This window comes from Furipterus horrens, unplaced genomic scaffold, assembly GCF_987537825.1.
Source record: "Furipterus horrens unplaced genomic scaffold, mFurHor1.1.pri manual_scaffold_3, whole genome shotgun sequence".
NCBI lineage: Eukaryota > Metazoa > Chordata > Mammalia > Chiroptera > Furipteridae > Furipterus > Furipterus horrens.
Genome location: NW_028327173.1, coordinates 35,515,269 through 35,538,948, shown reverse-complemented (window position 1 = coordinate 35,538,948; position 23,680 = coordinate 35,515,269). Strand labels below are relative to the sequence as shown.

General features: G+C 41.1%; 1 pseudogene; it reads left to right on the top strand.

Moving 5' to 3' along the window:
• Positions 1 to 10,242: 10,242 nt before the first annotated feature.
• The window catches only part of LOC150014888 (calreticulin-like), a 28,722-nt pseudogene continuing 15,284 nt past the window's right edge, over positions 10,243 to 23,680 (top strand).

Here is a 23,680-nt window from a genome sequence, read left to right as displayed (position 1 = left end):
TCCCCCAAAGCTTTTTTGTCTTATAACTGGAAGATTTTTACCCTCTGACCAACTTTTAAGTTTGATGTAGTCACACATTTTTATTTCTGCTTTTATCGTTGCTAAGACCAATACGAAGAAGCTTTTTCCTTATGTTTTCATCTAGAAGTTTTATGGTTCCACGTCTTAGATTAGTCTTTAATCCATTTTGAGTTACTTTTTTGTGAGTAGTATGAGATAGAGGTATAGTTTCATTCGTTTGCTTGTGAAGATCCAATTTTCCCAGTGTCATTTATTGAAGAGACTGTCTTTTCTCCAGGGAGTATTTTTGACTTTTTTGTCAAATATTAGTTGACTGTATGTGTATGGGTTTATTTCTGGGCTCTCAATTCTATACTGTTGGTCTATGTGTCTGTTTTTATGCCAATACCATACTGTTTTAATTACTATAGCTTTGTAATATAGTTTGGAATTAGGAAGTGTGATGCCTCCACATTTGTTCTTCTTTCTCAAGATTGTTTTGGGTACCCACGTCTTTTGTGGTTCCTAAAAAATAGGGATTTCATTGAAACTATAGATGGCTTTGGGTAGTATGGACATTTTAACAATATTAATTCTTCCAATCCATTAGCACAGAATATCTTTCTATTTATTTGCCCAGGTACTTAATAGTATTAATTGGTGAGTATGAGTCCATATAAACACATGTCTGTGTTTTCATTATGATACATGCCCCCCCAAAATATATATATACTGCACACTTCTCATAGAAATTTTGTTCTAGAAACATTATTCAGCAGAAAAACCTCATGTTGCTTATGTCTTTGGGATAAACAAACTGTTGGATTTTGAAACATCATGATTCAGATTTAGTGAAAAGATTTACATAGTGTTAATTATTACTCCTCCATTAGTTTCTTAAGAGCAAAAACCAAGTCTTGCTCCTTTTTGTGACCCTAGAAACCATCCCAGGGCCTGGCATACAGAAGGTGATCTGAATTATGTGTTCCCTTGAAAATGAACTACTAACTTCTAAGGACTGTGCTAAGCACCATCACCTGTATTTTCTCCTTTAATCCCTACAACAATCCTTCAAGATTTATATTATTACCCCCATTTTACAGGTGAGGACAGTAGGACACAGTTATTAAGTGGCTTGCCCAAGGTCACACAACTAGTAAACAGCAGAACCCGAAATAGAATCTAGGTTTTTTTTACCTCAGATCCATTTCACCTCCACTGCAAGCTATATTTACACAGTCTATGTGTAAATAAAGGTCTTGGACATGACACAGGCAGTATCATCAACTTCTAAATCAGTTTTAACTTTTATCAGGGTCACAGGCATCAGCAGGCTCTAGTTAGCTTCAAATGTCAAAACACGGGTCATCAGGGAGACCTGGGAGCAAGTGTAGTTCTTAACTCCTAAGACCATGTCCAACTGCACAGCACTTTGTCCCCATTCTACATGAAGTGTCAAACTACATGTTTTAGATCATTAACTAAAATCAAACATGGAAAAAACATATCACCTCTCATTCCCACATTCCTTAGTGACTGGCCTTTTGTGGAATGAGGAAGCAGCTGAAGCAGAGCAGAAAATGAGGATTAGGGTTCAGAATCAGAAAAAAGAGATGAAGTTAACCATTAAAAAGCATAAGTTCATCAGGGACCGGAACTGGACTAATTCATCCTGCCACTTAGACTATCAATAAATGTTACACAGATATGATTCTTAAAAGATCATTCTGGCAGCAAATTTGAGAACAAATCAGAGCTGGATAAGACTAGAGAAAAGAAGATAAACTAAGAAACTTTTTTAAAGCCAAGCAAGCAATAGGAAGAGTATAAATTTAGACAAGACAGCAGGGATGGAGAGTGGGAAAGACACTGTAATGTATATTTATTGAGTAACACTTTAGTGTTAAGATTTTAAAACTCACAAAACAATGGAATTAAATAAGGAGGAAATAAGCAGAGGCAGAGACAGTACCAATAACTTGTGTAACTGAATGATTATTTAAGTAATCAAGTTTTTCTTTCTTTCTTTTTAAATGAAGGAAGAACAAAACCAGCTTGTGTTTCTCAGTGTGAAGTTTCCTTCCTTTACACAGCTGTTTAGAAATAGGATTTTTTTTTTCCTAGTTTCTAGCAAAAATTATTTCCTACTCTTTCCACAGCTGAGATTGTAGATGCAAATTGCTTCGAAATGCATTCTGTTGTTGCTGGTTTCCTGCCTTCTCTTCCTAAACTTCCCACCAACTGCTTTTTGTTATTGCTGTTATTGTTGTCATGTTTCTTAATTGGCAGTTGTTGGGCATCAAATAAAACAACATTTACAAAATACTACCTTCTTAAGGGAAAACACAGAAACGTACAAAAAACTTGACTGTCCTTCGTTGGGTGTAGAAGGTCAAGCTTAAATGTGGGAAAGCAAAATAAGACATAGCCTGTTTTGTCCACAAACCCTTTCCTTTCGCTAGAGAGCAAGAAAGTGAAATGTCAAGTTTAGGAAAACTTGGCTATGGTTTTGAGGCAGAAGGAAGCTGGGGAAGGAAGAGAAAATATTTTAGGAGATCTAGACTCTAAGTGTTCTAAGGAGGAAGAGGAGGAATGCACTTGTCTTTGGCTGGCCCTCTTCTTCTACTGGCCCCTTCAAGACCCACATCCCAGCTGCCCTGGGCTTTATACATTTCATACACATCTTTCTGCCCTCAGGCAGGGTGGACCTGTCATTCCCTTGTGCCCCACCTGTACTCTGAACAAATTTCTAACAGAGTCTGGGACACCTATTGCATTTACTAGTTCAGAGAGTCAGAATGCCCTCCTCGATAGTGGGTTCCTTGAGGACAAGATCATATGTGCATCCTCAAACTTAGCACAGTGCCTGATATCAACAGTATGGAACAGAGGAAGCAGCATAGGCAATCTGGATAAAAGGGTGAGGGGAAGCTGGTTGCTGGAAATACAGTTTTTACTTATGTTGTGGTGAGGGGATGGGCATAGGAGAAGAGAGCTGAAGTGTGTGAAGAGGTACAGATTACAGGAGGCCTGGAAGTCAAGAAATTGTGAGGCCACCACGCTAGATACTTCATTTACATGGAAGTTGAAGAATTGTTTGAATAAGTGAAAAAAATTATGATGCAAAATCATTATATATAAGTATAAGATGGTTTCAAATTATATAGTATGGTTTTTATTTTACAAAATATATACATATCTTTCCAGAAGACTATAGCGATGCACAGGAAAACATTTGTAGTCAGTGTCTGGGGTTGTAGTTGATTTTATTTTTCTCTTTATACTTCTTTTGTATTATCCACATTTATAGTAAGTCATAGATGTTGTATTTATGAGGTGAAAATGTAATTTTGTGAAAGAATAAGACAGAATATAATTAAAAAATACCACCAGATAATTAAGTCAGCCCTGAATTTGCCAGGCATATGCCATTTATATAATCATAACATGCTGGCTTTCTTCCAGAGCTGGAATAAAAAAGCATCACAGTTCAAACAGTGATATACTGTCAGATCCTTTTGTCCCAATCAGAAGCCCTGCTGCATGCCTACGCCCTCTTCCTCATTCTGTAGCTAAGTTTCCATGTGAGCTGACATTGCAGCATGTCAGCTTTGCAAACTTAGAGATAAGTCACCCTTGCTGTGAATTTACAGTGAATTTATTCACTTCTTTTTTCAGGGAAGAAGCCTTCACTGAGCCACAGTCGTGTGTCAAGCCCTAGCCCAGGTGCTGAGGGTAGCACATGGTTCCTGGCCTCAAGCAGCTCAGACTGTCAGGAAACACAATGTGTTCCTGCACAGAGTGATTCATGCTAAACCAGAGGTGGGCAAGGGTTCTATGGGAGCACAGAGGAAGTACCTAGCCAGCCTAGTGACAGGGTAGAGTGTTTCAATGCGCACAGAAAAGTCTCCCCTTGCCAGGTACACTGTTACCATCTTGGCTCAAGCTTGCACCATTTCGAGCCCGGATTGCTACAGTAGCTTAGAGTTACCAACTCCCATAATGCGCCTCCCCTTCAACCTGGCCTTCATACTGTGAGAGCCATTTATATTTCTAAAGAAAAGATAAAATGTATTTCCTTACTTTCCAGTCTTACTTTTTGTGTCACCCCTCTCCCTACCTTCAAATATGACACTAATTTCCTAAATTCATATTATTGATCCGTGTTACATCTTTGCTATTTTTGCCCCCTCTGTGTTGAATGTCTTGCCTCCTCTGTGTTTGTCTAAATACGTACCTTCTCATCTTTCCAGGTTCTGCTGAAGCATCTGTCATGTTTTCTATGAAAATTTTCTTGATTTCTCCCCCAACAAATTAGAAGTCACCATTCCCTCATTTGAATGGCTACTCTAACACTCGTAACATTTTCTTGTATTTATTGGATTACATGGCTGTCTTTTTCATTAGATTATAAACTCTTTAAGGACAAGATAATGATTTTATTCATCTAAGTATCCCAAGTATTGACACCTAGCATAGGAGTTGGCAGACATTTTCTGTAAAGTGTATATATTTTAAGCTTTGCCAGCCAGACATTCTCTGTCACAGCTATTTAACTCTGCCATTGTAGAGGAAAACTGTAAATTAATGGACATGACTGTGTTCCAATAAAACTTCATTTACAAAATAAGCCCCAGTCCAGGTTTGCCTTCAAACCATAGTTTACTGATCCCTGACCTGGTGTATAATATACAATAAATACCTAATAAATTTCTTTTGAATGTAGAATGAAGTGGTAGAAACAAGATTTGTATCTTATTACATTTTGTAGCAGATGCTAATGGTTTCTTGTCCATATTTTCTTGGCATTCACCTCTATGCACAGAAGGCCACTTATAGGGAATATGTAGTTATTTTTCTGAAGAATTTTCCTTTTCTTTCTGGCCAGAGAACATAATTGGTCTGTGTGCAGAGCAAGGTGGGAATTTCAGAGATTTGATTTCATGAGAAGTAGCCCTGAACTCAATGATGGATGGTAAGTTGGTGAATACTGCCCCAGTTCCTCACCCCTCCATTGGGATATCCTGAATATGTCCTGTACTGTCTCCCAGAGTTCCCCAGCATAAATGAGTTCCAGTTGGCTACCATGGTAATGAGGCTGATGATGCATACATTTTTGGCTTTCTTCACTCCCCTGTCCCACTACTCTACCCCCACCCAGGTTTCCTGATATCACATCTGAAATAAGTTACATTCAAATGCCAACCAAGATGCATACGCATTCTACTACACCCCAGTGTTTAGCCAGAAGACCCCTGCTGCAATGTCTTTACTGCTTGTAAAGAGTAACATGTAAATTATTAGTATCCCCTAAAGCATTGGCACAGAATAATCCAGCTATCATTTAAAAAAGAAGAGGGCTCTTAGAGACTGGAACATAGAATTGGCTCTGCTATAAACCAGTTGTGTGACTTTGGGCAAAACACTTAACCTCTCAAACAAAGAGACTTTGTTCCTTTCCTGGAAAATGGAGGCCATATCACTCAGTGGCTTTTAGTGAAGGTGAAATAAGATAAGGTATTAAAAATGTCCTACCAAGTCCCCTAAATGGAGCTCTAAGATGATTTTCTCTCCAAGTCTAAAAATCTTTTTCTCAGTCCTCATTCTCATTGGCCTCAAATAACTTATTTCATTATATCTGTATATGTTATTCCTAATACTATTTTGTTCATTAGCTTTGTAACCTGCATAGAGCTCATTTTCTCATTTATACTGCAAGCTACCAAGGGTAGGAACTTTGTCTTGCTTATTTATAATTAAGTAAAATCATATATTTGAAAATGGCTTGAAGACTGCAAAGTGCTTTATTGCCATTCACCTCATTCCTTCAATGTGTTTTGAGCACTCAGTGTAAAACAGCCATTGTGCCAGGCATTAAAGATACACTGAGAAGTAAGAGTTGGTCTCTGATTTAAGAGTTTAGTGAAGGAGACAGATTATGATGGTATATAAATAAATCACCATTCAGTGAGACATGTGTTAGGGTAAGAGGATGATGGAAAGGCTGAGAGCTCCAATAATGGAACTGATTACCTGAGAAAGAGAGCAAGGCAAAACTGGATTGATTCTGATTCCACCTCGACCCTTTACTAGCAGGGAACCCTGGCCAAGATAAATGTTTATTAACGTTACAGACCTCAGGTCTTTAACCTGGGCACTGAGAATAAAAATATTTTCCACCCAAAATTGCCCTGAGGATTAAATCAGATAATAAATACACAATTCTTCTACATACTTGATGTCCAACACAAGGGCATTCCTTTTCTTTCCTTCTCCCTAGGGAAGATAGGAAAGGTTTCCAAAGGAAATGACATTTGAGCTGAAACATGAAACCTTTGCTTTCTTCCTCAGTGAAGAGAAACTAACGCTTGTAGAGCCGCTACTAGGAATAGGAACCCTTCCAGGGGTTTCCCAGAATGAAGAGGGGAAGAATATTCCAAAGAGAACAGGATAAATAAAGACACAACAGCTTGAGACATTGTATTATGTATTTGGGAACTGGCATACCCTTCCAGAAGCAGTGGGCAGAGGGGAACCAGAAAACTTGTGGTGGAAGATGAGGCTAGAGAAGGCTGGATTAGATAAGTGTTTGCCAAGTTCTTCTCCTTCTGATATCTACTGTTTGGATTTTAAATGTCCAGCTGGCCTGCAGAACTGCAGATACACTGTCTTTAGGCAGAAAAATAGTCACAGATCCACAGGATTTGAATCCTCAAGTGTGAGCATATCAATTACAAGGCTCTAACCTCCTATCTAATTCCCAAGACTGCACAGTGATTTCCAAAACATGGTCTTGGTGCATAATTTATGTACTCACTTTGTAGCTTTGTAATTAAATCTGCAGAGGACTTGGAGACACACGGCAATGCTGGTACAACTACTTGCATATGTATATATACAAATATACCATGCAGGAGTATAAAATTGATGATTTTCAATACTCCCTTTTCCTATCTATACAGCTAATGATAGGTTGTATTATGATACAATTAAGAAGACGCAGGGAGCGGATGCAATAATAAATAAAAAATTAAGAAGCATGTGACCTTATTGACTTATACAGTTCTTCCTGACCTGAAAGCCTGTTACAGTCAGGATCTGTACCATACACTTCAGCTTTCTGATATCTAATATGTATGTCCTCAAGGATTGGCAGGAGATCTGCTGAAAGAAATCTAATCGTTATCAAGTACTAACTGTATTCTGGCACTGTGTGGATAATTTCACATTCATCTTCTTGAGTGCTTACTACATGCCAAAGGCTCTAAGTACCCAGTGAATAACAAATCAGACTTGATTTACCCTCATGTAGCTTCTAAGTATTTCCAATAATCCTTTTAATAACGCTTCAAAATTGAAATTTTAAAGGGAAGCAAATAAGAATTAGGCGAGGTCAGTAATTGGCTCAAGAGCCAACTTATCCATTAGGCACAGTAGGCACAGTGCTTAGGGCCCAAGAAAATGTTATACATATAGTAATGAACCCAGCTGCATTATATCAGTCTTTATGCTAATGCAGTCATAAATATACCCTTAAATATATTTTTTTTATGGAGGAAGGGGCCCATGAAGGCAAAATTGCCTAAGGCCTGTAAGTCATAATATGGCCCTATTTGACCAAAGACTACACTGCTGGGAAGGGACAGAACAAACAAGGTCAGACAGGCCTTCGTGAGCCTAACATCTCTTTCTTTTAGATGCATCTAGTGGATGGAAACTCTGCCTTTTTCCTCTCCTAGTGCCTGCCTGGTTCATAGGGGTAGCTCAATAAATGCTGAATTAACTTGCACTGAATCACCCCGAGTGCTTTACAGGGAACAATTAACAGTACATTGTTACAGATTGAATAAAACCCTGTATGTGCTGCAAAAATCATGTGGGCCTTTTCCTCCTGGAAAATAAACCTATAAATGAAGTCTTTGCATTTTATCAATTAGTAGAATTTTTGGATCAAAAGATTAAAACATACCTCTTTCTTTGCTGACAGAGATACATGTCTTATACTATATATCAGACTTCTGACAAATCTCTGATATCAGGATGATATCAAAAAATAAATACAATTATGTTTCAAAGAAAATTTTAAAATTCACCCATTTATTTAACTTTCACTCTGCTAGAAACTGAGAATATAAAAACAAAGACACACTGGTCACTGTCCTTGAGGAACACACAGTCAACTTAATCTACTTGATTCACAAAACAGGAACAGACTGCGGGAATGTTACTGAAATGGTAGAGCTGATTCCAACTTATCAGAATGAAACATAATATAATTTCTCACCTTACGAGCATAACAATGGTAGAGGTTATCAGTGCTAAGAGAGCACTCCCAGTGCTCATCCTGTCACACTCCTTTCAAAACCCCAAACCTCACCAGTGCCTACAGCAGCAGTTCTCAACTGGGGACCAATTTTGCATACACATCCCTGGGGTGGGGAGCATTTGGCAATGCCTGGAGACATTTTTACTTGTCACAACTGGGGAGAGGGGTGTGTGCTACTGGCATCTAATAAGTAAAAGCCAGGAATGCTGCTAAACATCCTGCAGTGCAGCAGGCAGCCCTCCCTCCCCTAACAAAGCATTATCTGGCCCAAAATGTCAGTAGTGTTGAGGTTGAAAAACGCTGGCTGGAAGAACCAAATCCAAATTCCCTCTGCTGGCATTCAAGATCTGGACCAATTTAGCCCTTTTCACATTTTCACTTTATCCCCTTGTGCCTTGTTCTCTGGACCCTCCATCTTCCCAGGAAACTTATGCTCCAGCCCTATCAGACTGTCACGAAATTTTAGGGTGATTAACGTTAGATACTTGGGCTCTGCAGTTAGGCAAACCTCGCTCTGCATCCAGGCTTATTACCTGTCAATTTTGAAACCTTGGACAAGTTACCCACTCTCTCTCTAAGACACAGTTCCTTCTTCTGTAAAATGGGGACAACGATGGTTATTGTTATTTCAAGGACTTCATGAGATGATGCAAGTAAAGCCATTCATTGAACACGAGCACATCGCTCTGCTCCTGTGCTCTTAGTTTTCTTGCCTTTATTAGGGCACTGAATTCATGCTTCCATGATCCCAGTAGATGGAAGGAAGAAGGAATAGAGGGACGACGGGATGAAGAGACAGAAAAAGGATGGAAGGAAGCATGTGAGAGCACTTTGAAACTGGCAATACCAACACTGAGCAGGCTTACAGCCACTCCCCTACTCCCTAGGGACCCTGCCCTGTAGCTCCCTCAACACCTAGTGGGGCCCTCCCACCTCCATCTTAGGGAGTGGTCGCGAGACATTGGCTGAGGTCCTTGTTAGGCCCAAGGCCTCAAATGAGAGGCAGTCAGGTGCAGGCAGAGGCAGATGCAGCAAGGAGAAACACCGGGCCAGGCTAGTACCTCTCTAAGGCTGTGCTTAGGGACGCTGGCCCCCGCAGGATGAAGGGGCTGCTGCTGCTGCTGGCCACCTGCACCCTGGGCCAGCAGGTGCAGCACCGGGTCTGTTTGCGCAAGGAGTTTGAAGATGGGGGTAAGAGGCCAGGCTGGGGGCAGGGAGTCCCTGGGTGGAGGTGGGGGGGGGGTTGTAGAAGGGGTAGGTGAGGAGAGACCAGGTCCTACCTGCTCCTTGTCTATCACCTGCCTCAGCAGTCTGTAGTTCAAATTTCTGCTCATCCCTTCCTAGCTGTGTTATCCTGTCTGCGTTTCAATTTCCTTCTCTGTGAAACAAGGACAACATGGATCTTGCAAATTTGTTCTGAGAATTAAGTGAGATAAGGTATGGAAAGCATTGTCCTTAAGATATACTAGGTGTGCAACGAATGCGTGTTGCCTTCATTCTAAAAACACAAATGAACTCTAGAGGAAATGTGTGAGCACTAATTGTGATTGTGAAACTTTTTTGTGTTTTATAAAATATTAGAGCTCAGAGGATTTTGGAGGTCGCCTTGCCCCCTCCCCCTCCCTGGAATGCCTCAGGAAACATCAGAGAATTGTGTACTTACCTAAAGATAGATGTTCAATGGTACTGTTTCAGACTGCAAAATACTGTGTGTGTAAAATCTGATTAATTCTTTGAGAGTGTGGTGGATAAGGCACTTCCCTAGGAATCAGGATTTTTTAAAAATTTGGGTCTGTATTCCACCTTCAAAGCTTGGATAAGCTCTTCCCTGTTTCTGGGATCCAATTTCCTGATCTGCGATACAAGTAGCACGATGTTGAGAACAAAGTGCAGAGGAAGGGGCACATAAGCCCAGAATGGGGACTGGACAGGAGGATTTCGGGGAGAAGGGGAAACCCAAGCAGAATTTTGAAGGAATTATAAGAATTTATCGGATGGGCAGGGATGGAGACAGGGGTGTTCCAGTCGAAAACAACAGTATGTACAAGGGTTCCAGTTACAACACAGCCAGCAGTGGCATCCTCCAGGAACGACAGAAAGTGGGGGGCGGGGCAGTTAAGATGAGGCTGGGGAGCAGGCAGGGGCTAGATCAAGGGGGCCGAGGAGCTGTTCCTTGTGCTGAGCAGTGGGGAGCTGGTGAAGGCGGTAACCAGTGGAGAAACAAGGTCTGACCTGGGTATCACGAAGAACTCTCCCGCAAAAATGTGGAGGATGCCCTGTGAAGCTAACCAACGTTGAGATTGGAGACAGACATCTGGGAGGCTATGGTATTTTCTTGGTGAAAAGTGGAGAAGCCTGGATGAGGTGGGTGGGGTGGGGGTCTGAAGGGTCTCTGTATGTTGGCGGGCTACATAGAAGAGGGGAAGACAGGAGAGATGTTCAGGAGCTGGCTGAAGAGTGGGATGCAGGAAGCCTTCAGCTTCACTGATTGGCTGTAGGAGAATCTTTTTACTTTTTTAAACTATATTTTATTGATTATGCTGTTACAGTTGTCCCAGTTTCTTTTCCCTTTGCTCCCTTCTGCCCAGTACCCCCTTCCCTCCAGCAATCCCACCCCCTTAGTTCATGTCCATGGGTCATGCATATTAGTCCTTTGGCTTCTCCTTTTCCTATATTAGTCTTAGCATCCCCGTTTGTTTTGTACCGACCAATTATGCTTCTTAGTCCCTGCACCTTTTCTCCATTTCTCCCTCTTCCCCCTGGGCCCAGTTGATAACGTTCCAAATGATTGTAGGGGATCTTTTGACAAGGGACAGCCCCTTGGAAGGGTAGGTCAGTGATCCATGTTTCCTGATTGACCTCAGCCATCCTTTGCAGTGAGCCCTGGGAGGCTAAGCTTCTGTTCGTTAGCTCTCCCACCCACCCGCGTGCCTGGGGTGGCTGTGCTCACACCTCAGGTCCTCCTCTCAGCAGGCAGAGAATGTGCGCAGGCCTGCAGTCACTTCCCTACGGAATGAACTCCTTCTGCCACCTGTGGTAGGAGTGAAATGCCTAAGGGTGTTGTCAACAAATATTTCTGAAACACAATAGTCCCTCTCTATATCAGGGTTCACTTACCGCAGCCCCACTGTATCGCGGGATTTTAAAAAATATTATATTTAATTATTTATTGCAGATTTTTCGCTATATTGCGGGATTTTGCAGTACTGTATATGTACGTTGTTAAAGTTACGTAGGTTTAAGAGTGTAGAATATGTTTAAGAACATAAGTAGTGTTTATAAAAGTGTGGAAAAGGTTAATAAGGAAGTGAGAAAGGTTAATAAGGGACTGGGAATGGTTTATAAGTGTGTGGGAAGGGTTTATAAAGCCTTAATATATATATAAATACTAAAATAAATGTAAGGTTCCTACTTCTCGGATTTTCACCTATCGTGGGCGGGCGGGAGGGTCTAGGAAGTAATGCCTGCAATAAGTGAGGGAACACTATACTCCTTATAATCAAAGAAAGAGTGGCTGCAGCCCCAAGCTCCATGACAGTTGCTGAGGCCAAAATCGAGGACAACCTCTGTGATCTCCAAGAACCCTGCCTACCCCTCCCATCTTGCCTCTTTATCTTCATGAGGTTTACTCCTCCTCTTCATTCAGGTTTTTGCTTAAATGTCTCCTTCTTAGAAGGGCTTTTTTTGGTTTACCCTATCAAAAATTATCTCCCCATATATGGTCATACTGTATCCCTTTATATGAATTAATTTTTTTAAGTTGACCTTTTGTGATATCTATACACAATAAAAGATACCCATTTAAAATGTATCAACCATTCATTGAATGTTGAAAAATGTATTCACCTATTGACCAACACCACCACAATTAATATAGAGAACATTTCCATGATCTCTAAAAGTTCCCTTGTCAACATTTGCATGCTTAATTTTTTAAAATAGTTTTCATTACATGGTACATTTGTTGTTAGTACGTTTATTCATTGTCTATCTCCTCACGCTTAGATTAGCTTCCTGAGAAACACAGTGCTTCTCTGTTGTGTTCGCTGCTGTATCTGCAACCCCTGGAGCAGTGCCTTAGAACAGGCACAGAGTGGGTGCTCAAGCATTTTTAAAAATTGAATAAAAATTTATTTTCCTGGGAAATGATCCTTTCCAGATATTAGAATGATCATACTAGCCAAGGCAAACACTTCCTGGTTGTCAGAGACCAAAAAAACCCGAATGCAACAAGTCACAACTTAACCTTTATTGAATGCTTATTGTGTACAAGTCGATTTTTCTTTACACATTATTTTTATTGAATTTCTCAACAGTCCTATCAGGAAGATGCTATTATCTCTTTCACTGATGAGGAAATTGAGGTTCAGAGATGTTGAGTGACTTTCCCAAGGTTTCACAGCTCGTGCCAAAAGTGGTTTGGAGGCCAAGCAAAGCAAAGTCTGGAAAGCATTCATTGCATTTTATAGTTAGGAGACCATTTGGTGATTCAATGGAGTGGTGGGGGCGGGAAGCTGACTACAGTAGGTTGAAGGGTGGAGGAGGACCTAGGAAATGAATAAAATGTGTGTGGGCTACATTTTGGAGCATTCTGGTTGAGACAGGAAATAGAGTGGAACTCAAGTAGATAATTTGGGATGCAAATCTGGATCAAATTTTGCGTTATGCTTGAACATTCTTCCATGGAAACTGTTTGGATGATTCAGGAGGCCGCAGCTCTGGGCAACTGGTTATTGGCAGCTTCATCACAACAATGTGCCCGCTCATGCATCATATCTGGTGCAGAGGTTTTCGGTGAAATATCAAATCACCCAGGTGACTCAGCCCCACTACAGCCCCAATTTGGTGCCCTGTGACTTCTGGCTTTTCTCAAAAACAAAATCACCTTTGAAAGGAAAGAGATTTCAGACCATCAGTGAGATTCAGGAAAATACAATGGGGCAGCTGATGGTGATTTGGAGAACTGTCAGGTCCCAAGGTGCCTACTTTGAAGGGAACTGAGGCATCATTGTCCTATGTACAATGTTTCTTGTATCTTTTTCAATAAATGTTCCTATTTTTCATATTATATGGTTGAATACCTTCTGGACAGACCTTGTATAGCAAAATGAAAATGGTAGATAATGGAATTTTAGATGACTTTAATTTTTTCTTTTATTTTTTACTTTACTTGCTACAATGAGCTTGCATTACTCTTTTAATTAAAAAACTATTAATAAGGCCCTGGCTGCTGTGGCTCAGTGGATTGAGTGTCGGCCTGTGAGCCAAGTGTCGCTGGTTCAATTCCCAGTCAGGGCTCATGACTAGGTTGCACGTCAGGTCCCCAGTTGGGGGCACAAGTGAGAGGCAACCACACAGTGATGTTTCTCTCCCTCTCTTTCTCCTTTCCCCTCTCTCTAAAAATATATAAATAAACAAACAAACAAATAAATAAATAATTTAAAAATAAACTATTAATAATTAAGAGAACCAGTATATCTTTTCATTTCTTCTTGGAACTGAATTTTCTCATTTTGAACTCTAGTTTTTACACTTAAGCTGTATCTGATGTCTTAAGTGACCATTTTAAAGCACACTAGGCATGATGCTTTACACACTTTAATCTTCATCTCGACTCTTCAAAGGAGTTACTATTTTTCCAGTCTACAGACATAACTGAAGCTCAGAGAAGTTCAATAATTTGTATGAGGCCACACAGCTATTAAATAGCAAAGCTAGAGTCCTAACTGGTGTGGGCTTAGTGGGTTGGGCATTGTCCTGCAGACCAAAGGGTCACTGGTTTGATTCCTGGTCAGGGCACATGCCTGGGTTGCAGGCCAGATCCGCAGTTGGGGGCGTGTGGGAAGCAGCTCATTATGTTTATCTTGCACGTTGATGTTTCTCTTCCCCTCTTTCTCTCTCCCTCCCCCTTTCTCCAAAAACAAAAAAAAAAACAAAAAAAAAACAAAAAAAAAGCCAAAGCTAGGATTTGAACTCAGGACTGCATGAAGTTAAACTGATTTTTCTTGCATTATTCCTGCTACCCACCGCACTACCGCCCATGAGTTCAGTAAGTTGAAGGCCTCCTAGCTCACATTTTAAGTGCTTAGTAATCTCCAGGAAGGTAAATCTTAGATTCTTTGAATGTCAGAACTGAAAGGGTGCTGAGAGCTTATCTAGACCTAAGTGGCTTCCTTCTCCCCATTTACAGGTGAGAAAACTGAGGTCCAGGAAGAGGATATGACATGACAGAGTCATTTAATGGGTTTGTGGCACAGTATGATTCAGACTGTTTTCCCAGACTATTCTAGGCCACAGAGCAGCTCATCAACCAGAGGGTGTGCCAGGGCTTTAGAATCCAGCCATCTCATTATAGAGATGGGGAAACTGAGACCCAGAGAGGAAAGGTGGTTTTCCCGAAGTCACAGAGTGAGTCAGTGGCAGAGATGTTTGTTGAATCCAGGCCTCTAATCTCCATAAAGGACACATTGACCACTGCTGAAAGCTGCCAATTGTCACATGGCCAGCAGGTAATAATACCAATGGCTCCAGGGACAACATGAGTTTTTGGGTTCCCAGGCCTTGCATAGTTACTAATTTTTATTGGAAATGGTAGACAAAATGTTGGCAGCTGAGAAGATAAGCTTTAGTTTATTTGCAACCTACATTAAGCTATGCAGGGGTGTTGGTTGATTGGTGAATCATTGAATTAGTGATGTTAATTCAACTGGGGAGGGCTAATGGTGAGGGCAGTGGTCATGGATAAAGTACCAAATCAGGCAGAAAGAAACTGGAATTCAGATGAGGGGCTGAATGATACAGAAGTCACAAGGTATGTGTGTGAATTTTAATTCTGTCAGCTCTCAGACTTGACCATGAAAACTTGGCCCCAGAGGTATTCTCAGACAAAGGGCCTCTGTGCCCAGTTGGCTCAGACTGACTGAGGACAGCCCAGCAGGGCTGAAAAATAGCCTGCTGTTCAGGCCTCAGACTGATAGCAATTGGGACCATCTGTGGATTGTGGATACTTGGACATGCTGGCCCTGGAGAAGAATCACCCTGGACAGATGCCCAGACCAAAGAGGCCTGATGCTGCTGGCCTTTCCAGGTCTCAAGTACAAGCTGATGGCAAGGATTGCTCCAGAGGCTGCAGGGACATGGAGGCAAGAGGGGCCATTGTTAACATACAGAAAAGAACAAAAGAAAAGAAAAAAAAAGGAGGTTGGAGGGAAATATATCAAAATGTTGACAATGGTCATCTTTGGAAGATAGATTATGGGTGTTTTTATTGCTTATTTGCTTCTTTTGGGCTTCCTACATTTTCTATAATAAATTATTTTACTTTGAAAAATCAAGAAGTATAAAATAAGAAAAGCATTTGTCTATATGTCTTGTTAGTACTCTGGCATGTAGCACTCACAATAGCACAGTATAATTGCTCTGTAAATATGTAAGTAGACGACTTGTATTCTCTTCCACTTATTGCATAAAGGCTCTTATTAATGCCCACTTTAAACAAACTTGGTTATCTGCTTCCTAAAGTACAGTTGATTAGACATGACAACCTACAAACTGAATGGAGGGTCACCACCCACCCACTAGAGGTGCCCATTCATCGACAGCAAAAATAATTAATTTTATTATCTTAATTAATTTGGTCCTCATGCCAATCTATCTTGTTGAGCACCTATTATGTAAACAATGTTTATTTCTTTAAAGAGTTTAAAAACAATTCTTATTCACAGATGAGAACACAGATTGAGAAAAGTAATTGGCTCAAGTCACTTACAGAAATAGGTGGGAAGGCTCAGAATCTTATCAAGTGCTGTTCACCACCTTTTTACCAATTGATAAGCATTTGAGTAACTACTGTATTCTATGTGGCAGACATCAGATAGACTGGCAAGCAGAAAGAAAAAATGTAAGTGGTCAGCTAAGCTGTCAGGCAGATAAGTAAGTAGGGAAACAGCCCACTGGTCTCATGAGAGTTGGCTGCATTGCTAGAGCAAACACATTGACCTCAGGGCGAAGTGAGTGCTCACAGCAGATCAGGGACAGTGGAGACAGAAAAATTTCAAAGCGAACCCATACTCTGCTGTACATTACAGCCTAATACAGAGCTTGAGTCTTCAAGAAATTTAATCTTTGTTTAGGATTCTCTAGCTAAGAGGTCAAGTTCTTCTTAATACCTACAAAAATTTTCCACTGACTGGGTGAAAAAGATGAAGGGATTAAGCAAAAAATATATTTTTCCTGTTGAAAATGGTAGACAAGAGGTTGGCACCTGAAGAGATAAGCCTTAGTTTATCTAGCAAGTTCTCTTTTGTATTATACAAATTGATGACCTCAAATAAATACAACAAATGTGTTTTCACCTAACCATGCAAGCATTTTCTAAAGGACCTATTCTGTTCCAGGTTCAGTACTAAGGTGGTGGGGAAGGCACAATTTTTACCTTCAAAGCTAGAAATATTTATCTCTCTTTACGTTTGATGCTATATATCTTTGTATACATACATACAGGTTCAGCTTCAGGTAGTCTCGAGCACTTACAATGTGCCTGAACGATAAGGCCTCTTGCATCTCAAGCTGTCAGATTGCTCTGTAACTCTGGGACTATGGTGGGCCCAGAAATTGGAGTCAGCAACTCTGAGGCATAAAATCAGAAAGGCACTGAATGTTTGGATGGAGTGCCAGGTCCCCAAAAAGAATGCCTCTTTGTCTGCATGCCATCTTTGCTAAAGCAAAACAAATTTATCAGCATCTCCTTGAAACTGCAAGGGAGAGTCTAAAAAGTTTAAGTAATGAACAAGGATAAATGGACATTGATTGTTCAATACTTTCATTACTAATTCAAGAAGTATAAAATGGTGTTGCTAATTTCTCGGTGAGCTGATTTTATTATTTTATCTTACTAACCATAAATATCTATAAGGGCTTAGTCCACCTAACCATATTTTTCCATGTACTTTTAATGAGAATGACTCATGACTTTCAACTATACATGGCCATAGTGGTTTTCAGGACTTAACTCTCGTAGAGGAGGGTAAGGTGCAGCATTAATGTGCCACATGGCAGTATAGAAATGGTCAGACTCAGGCATCAGATTGAGAGGGGGTGTTTCAGGAATATTAGAGTCATCCCCTGATATTCCTTTACTGTTCCCGTAAGTTTCACTCAGCCTTAGCTGCATCTTGTTGTCTCTAAACACAAACACACACACACACACACAATTTCTATACATTGCTTTTTTTCCTTCTTAACGCCATAGATGGGTAGAAAAAACGTTGGATGGAATATAAACATAGGCTGAATTATGGTAAATTTCACCTTACTGCAGGAAAATTTTATGGAGACAAATAAAAGGATAAAGGTAAATACTGGAATTCAGGAATGTACTGACTGAAAATTGTGACTTTTGTACAATTGTTTTATCCATAATTACCAAGTCATCTCTATTTCTTAGAATTAAAAAAAAAGTAGTAAATGGAGAATGAACTCCACTTACAAAAATAATAATGTCCATTTATTGATACAAGTATTTAAAACTAAGTCCTTAGATGCATTGTGCCCATGAATCTTCCTAACAGCTTCATGAGATGGTTACTGTTATGCTCTCAGTTTTGAAGAGAGGTCTTAGGTGCAGTAATTTGCCCAAGGATATATATACACCTAGCAAGAAGCAAAGTTGAGATCAGATTCTAGGTCTAACTTCAGGACTACATTCATTATGGCTGGACAATAGTGCTTTCCCCACCCCCAGAGTTTTTTACATAACACTGCACATGAAACAGGAAAAAACCCTAATAACCTCCAAATGTGCCTCTCCCCTAGAGCAGCTTGGTACAACAGAGAGCGGAGCAAACAGACCTAGGGCTAACTCTCATGACTTGGTAACTGCATCATTTGGGCAAGTCTTTTTACTTTTCTGAGCCTTAATGGAGATAATAATTATCACCTGCCATGCTCATTGGACCAGGCTGCTGTGAGAGCCAAATGACCTTAAAGGGTGAGGGGGAACCCTGGGGCAAAGTCTGCAGGTGAGGGTTTTTTTGTCTAAGAAAGCTTTTGGCCTATAAATAGAATTTATTGATTGTCCCCTGGAGTGATTTCCCATCTTCTCTCTCCTGGCTACTGTTAGGAACCTCTATTTCCTGTTTATTAAAGGGGAAAATTATGAACTAGCTTGAGCATTTCAAATGTCATTTAAATCCACTCTGGAAAATTGTTTCCAGAGGAGAGAGAATTGGAGACGGAATGACCCATGGAATGCCTGCTTCTTAGTGATTGTGAAGGCAGTCTGCACAGCCACCCATCCCTCTTACTTTGATTTGTTGGTTGTTGCCCCTCACGTCTCATCCCACTCAGGTTCATTAGGTTCCTCCCTGGCTGTCTAGAAGGGCTCTTGGGAACAAATGAGGCTCAGAGAGAGTGGAGGTTGCATGGGATTACATAGCAAGGTTTGGTAGAGCAGAGATTCAAAGTCTGATCTTCTGCCGAGGGGTTCAGAACTCTGGCCCTTCTGCCCACTCCCTCCTCCAGAGGAGTCTTCTCTGGCTTCTCTAGCCTCATCAGAGATCTTTGGGGAAGTAAGCATGCTCTTTAAAATGAAGATAGCTCCTAAGCTTAGCCAGGATCTGGTGTGCAATAAATGCTCGAGACACATCTGAGTCAGGACTTGTGATCCTTCTGTGCAATTCAACACATATTTATTGAGTATTTCTTCTACGTCTGGCCTTGTCTTAGATGTTGGGAATATAAAGATGCCCCTGCTCTTCAGGAGCTTAAAACTTATTCAAAGAGACTAAAATAAACCTACTTGGAACTTAGTGTGATTCAGGGAATTACAGAGAGCTTCATGAAGGAAGGATCCTCACCAAGCATGAGTAATGATAGCCCCTTGCATTTTATGTTGACAGTTTACAAAGTGCTTCTCACATATCTTTCATGGGAAAACTATGAGCTAGGAAGAATTATCCACATTTTGCTGATGAGGAAACTGAGGCTCAGAGAGTTAAGATAATAGAGTTGTAACCAAAAAAAATGAAAGAAAATAACATCATTGAGCTCTGGAATAATTGATATATATGTATCAGTTCTATACAAACTCTTCCAGAACATTGAATTTAGTCTATAAGGCCCACATTACTCTGATGCCAAAATCAGAAAAAGATATTATAATAAAAGAAAAATTTAGGCTACTTACTATTCCTCATAAACACAATGCAAAATGTCTAAACATTTCAGCAAATTGAATCTAAGAGAATATTTAAGGAAGAAATATACTAGGGTCAAGTGCGACTTTATTCTAGGAAGGTATTGTTAGTTTTTTCCAGAGCAGGAAAACTCTGACTCCAAAAAACCTCCGCTGCCTTGCGGCATACCTCTTCAGGGGAAAGGCTAAGGGAGTAAACCCCGACAGAAAATCCGGAGCCGGAGTCCCTAAGGCGGTTTGACGTTGTAGTCAACACCGGCAACTCCTGCGGCGCACCTGAAGCCAAGCTGTATTGACTCCGTCTTTCCCTTGGATCCTTCAGCTGCGAAGAGAGGGGGCGTCTGCTGCATGGGCAACAGCAGACCCTCCATATCACCCTGCCCAGGCTCTGTAGCTTCAGCTTCACTGGAGAGGACACTCCAGCGTCATCACAAGATGTCGATTCAACACGGGAGGAGACAGATACCGTGTCACTCCTGAGTTGGACTGCACAGCCATTCTCGGCGGTGCAGATAGACTCTTAAGAAGCTACACCATCGTCTCTCGAGACGGACGGCTGCCGACGACGATTGAACCAGTTAGTTGGGCAGTAGCAGGGAATAATGGAAAGACCACTGGCCAGGAAATCAGGGGACTTGGCTTATATACTCATCACTTGTGATTGTATGATCTTGGCTAAGTAACTTCCCTTCTCTGGGACTTGGTTTCCTCATCTTTAAAGTAATGTAGTTAGACTAGAAAGGCTATGAGATCCCTTACAGCTCTGATATTCTCTGGAGGAAGAGGTAAAGTCTTAGTGTCGGGGCTCTGGAATTAGATACACTGGTTGTGTGATCCTCGGCAAGTGAAATAGCCTCAACGACTTCATGATAAAGTGCAGAAATGAGTAGAGCCCACCTCATGGGGTTATGATGAGGATTAAGAACAGTAATGCATATGAATGAAAAGGGAAAGTGTTGAATAAATGTTAGCAATGGTTTTTATCTGTCCTGAGAGGCAGTGCTGGGCCTGTTTCTACCACAGCAGTTGAGCATGGCAGAGCCCGATTCTGGCCACCCAGGGGGCCTCAGAAGAAACAGGGCCTTGCTCTGTGAAGCTGCAAAACCATGTTCAACTATCTCTTGAAAATCAGAAGTAGTTTGGTATAGGAGAGAGAAAGAATCAGACACACATGACTTAAAGTCCCGTTTTAGTTCTTTATTAGCCACGTGACCCTAGGCAGGTCACTTCACCTGCCTAGGGCCACGTGGCTAATACCTCCCCATGACTCAGACTCCTAATTTGTAAAGTGGAGATAATACCCAATTTGTAGGGTTGCTCTGAGGCTGGAAAAATATAACATGTGTAAACTATCCAGCACAGCACGTGGCACACAGTAGGTGTATAAGGAAGTAACCGAGATTGGTAAGGCCAAGTGCTAGGTCTCTCTGGCTGCTCTTTGGGTATACGAGCCTCACGATTCTATGTTCTCTGCTACCAGGTCTCCAGACCAGTGAAGGTGGCAAGTTTTATGGCCTCTCAACCAGGTTTAAGCCGTTCAGCAATGAGAATGAGACCTTGGTGGTTCAGTTTTCAGTAAAACACAAGCAAGGCATCCATTGTGGCGGCAGGTATGTGAAACTTTCCTGACACCCTGAACCAGGAAGATATGCATTCAGAATCCGAGTATTACATCATGTTTGGTAAGCCCTCTGACAGCAGCCCCTGTCAGCCTGGGAGGTCTTAAAGAGAGCAGCTGCAGATGCCAAAAAGGCCCAGGTTGACCCGAAACAGGAAATTTCTAATAGGATAGCTCTGCCCCTCTATGTTTGAGGACTCTTCAAAGACTGGAAAAAAGCGACTCTAAATTTAAATGTTAATATAAATAGACCAAAGAGGTGGAGAGGCACATGATATTAAGAAGGTTCCAGTTTTCAGAAAAGGAGAAAGAGGTCATAAACTGTAGACACTTTTAAATGTAACTATTACGATAAGCCTTCGTGCTCTGAAGGAGGTTCTTGCTCTCAGAGAAAGAAAGGCACAGGAGGTCAGGGCTCACCTTGATCGAGCCTCTGGAATTTGTCCACTGTTACATCTGTAACCTCAACATGTCACTAGGCTTCCCTGGGGCAATCCAGCTCTTACTGAGCTCCAAACTTGAATCCAGTTTTAATGTGGTTGCTATTAAATACCAACAAACAACAACTAATCCAACTCCCAAAGCACTGAGGAAGATTGTTGATTTTACTGAATATTTTTGTACAAAGTCAGAGGAAAGGGATACACTCCATGTCATACAGCAAAGTATTCTGAAAATTCTCTCCAAACATTTATTTCTTTTCTCGTGGGGCTTCACCCTCTTCAAGGCCTTGCCCACATCCTTCTCTTCAGCCTCTTTGCTCCTTTTCTGCCTGCATCTCCTTATCCCCAACTGTCCTTTCTTAACTTTCTATCTCTTTCACATACAGGGTAATATAGCACTCTGGGTGTCTAAAATGTGTGCCTTTGCTCATCTCTCTTTTCTTCCAAATCCACCTTTCTCACAAGGAGTTTATACATGTGCACATGGTAGTTATAGTAGGGAAATTAGAAATAAATTTTTAATGTAATTTTTTTCCCTCGTCATGTGAATATTATTTATTCAATGCTCAAACAACCCAACAAGTTTGGGCTGTTATCATTTCCATTTTATAGATGAGGAAACAAAGGCAAGAGATTTGCCCAAGGTGAGTCAGTGGGAAGCCAGTATTTGAACCCAGTCTGCCTGGCTTTAAAGCTTGTGCTTTTTCTACTCCACTCTTTCGCCTTCAGCTTGGTGGGGACACAGGCATGTGAATAATTTTTTTTGAAGGCAAAATGGAAGACTACTTTGAAAAAGGTGTTGGTGAGTTGCTGTAAGATCACAAAAGATGGCATGTCTCTGTTCAACTGGGGCTTTTGGGAGGAGGAATTAATTGTTCTTTGAAGAATGTGTTAGATTTTAGTAAGAAGGAAATGGAGGAAATGTAATGAGGGCAAAGGAAACAATGTGTAAAAAAGCTCAAAAGCATGAAGTTCAAAGGCAAGCAGAGAAACAGTGAGACCAGTGTGGCTAGAGCACACCTGTATCTGTGTGTTTAAGATAGAGAACAACATCAGAGGTGAGGTTGAAAAACTAGGTTAAAACCTATTCTTGGACCTTTGTCAAGTTAAGCTCTCTAGGCTTAGAGCCACTGATCAACAGTTCCCTCTAAAGTTTTCACAATGCAGAAAGAGCCTCAGGCTGTTTCTGGGTAAACTTGAGTTTTAATCTCAGCAATGATTCTTATTAGTTGTTTGAATCTGGGCAAGGTGCTTAACTTTTCCCAGCCACAATTTTCCCAGCTAAATGTGGAGATGGTAACACCTACTTATGAGAATTAAACACAAAGTATCTGCCCCAGGAGGGGCTTCCAGTGGGTTTGGTCAATGGGAACTCTGGCAGATCAGAGGAGGGGAAGAGAGATGTGTCCCTCAACTGAAAGTCACAGCTTCTTTTCTGTCTGCCCTCTCCCCAAGACTCTTTTTCTGGGCTCTGGTAACCATTGTCCTTGACCCTTCAGGCTGTGGGGTAGGAATAGCCCTCCTGTTGCTAGCCCAGAGCACAGCACCATTCCTTAAATTTTCTCAATGCCCTGCCCCCATCTTTATAAATAGATCCTTTATTAAATTCTCCTCAAATAAACCTAAATTTGAGCATGCTATTTCCTATTGGAACCCTGATTAACACACAGGCTTCAGACCAGGCAAACTGCCTAAAAGTGATGTAAAACCATACATTGGGATTTCATTTCCAGGCCCTGGAGTCTGTGGCTTTGGCAACAACAAAGTACAGGTCATCCTTCATTACCAAGGGAAATACCACGAGAGCAACAAGACCATCAAGTGCAGGGTGAGTATGTGGACTGGTCCTCAGCTTGGGGGAAGAAGCAACTTAATATATGTCCTCTTATTTAATCGTTACAAAACCCCTATAAATTAAATACTATTGTCTCCATTTTACAGATTAGAAAATAGACCTAGAAAAGCGCTGTGAATTATATGAGTTCACATAGAAGCAGTAGATCCAAAAGTCTAGGAAGATATATAAAGCCATCTCTTGGAACAATGCTTGGCATGGCCTAATTCCCACTGCTAGATTTTGGAAAGGATGAGGCAAGTGG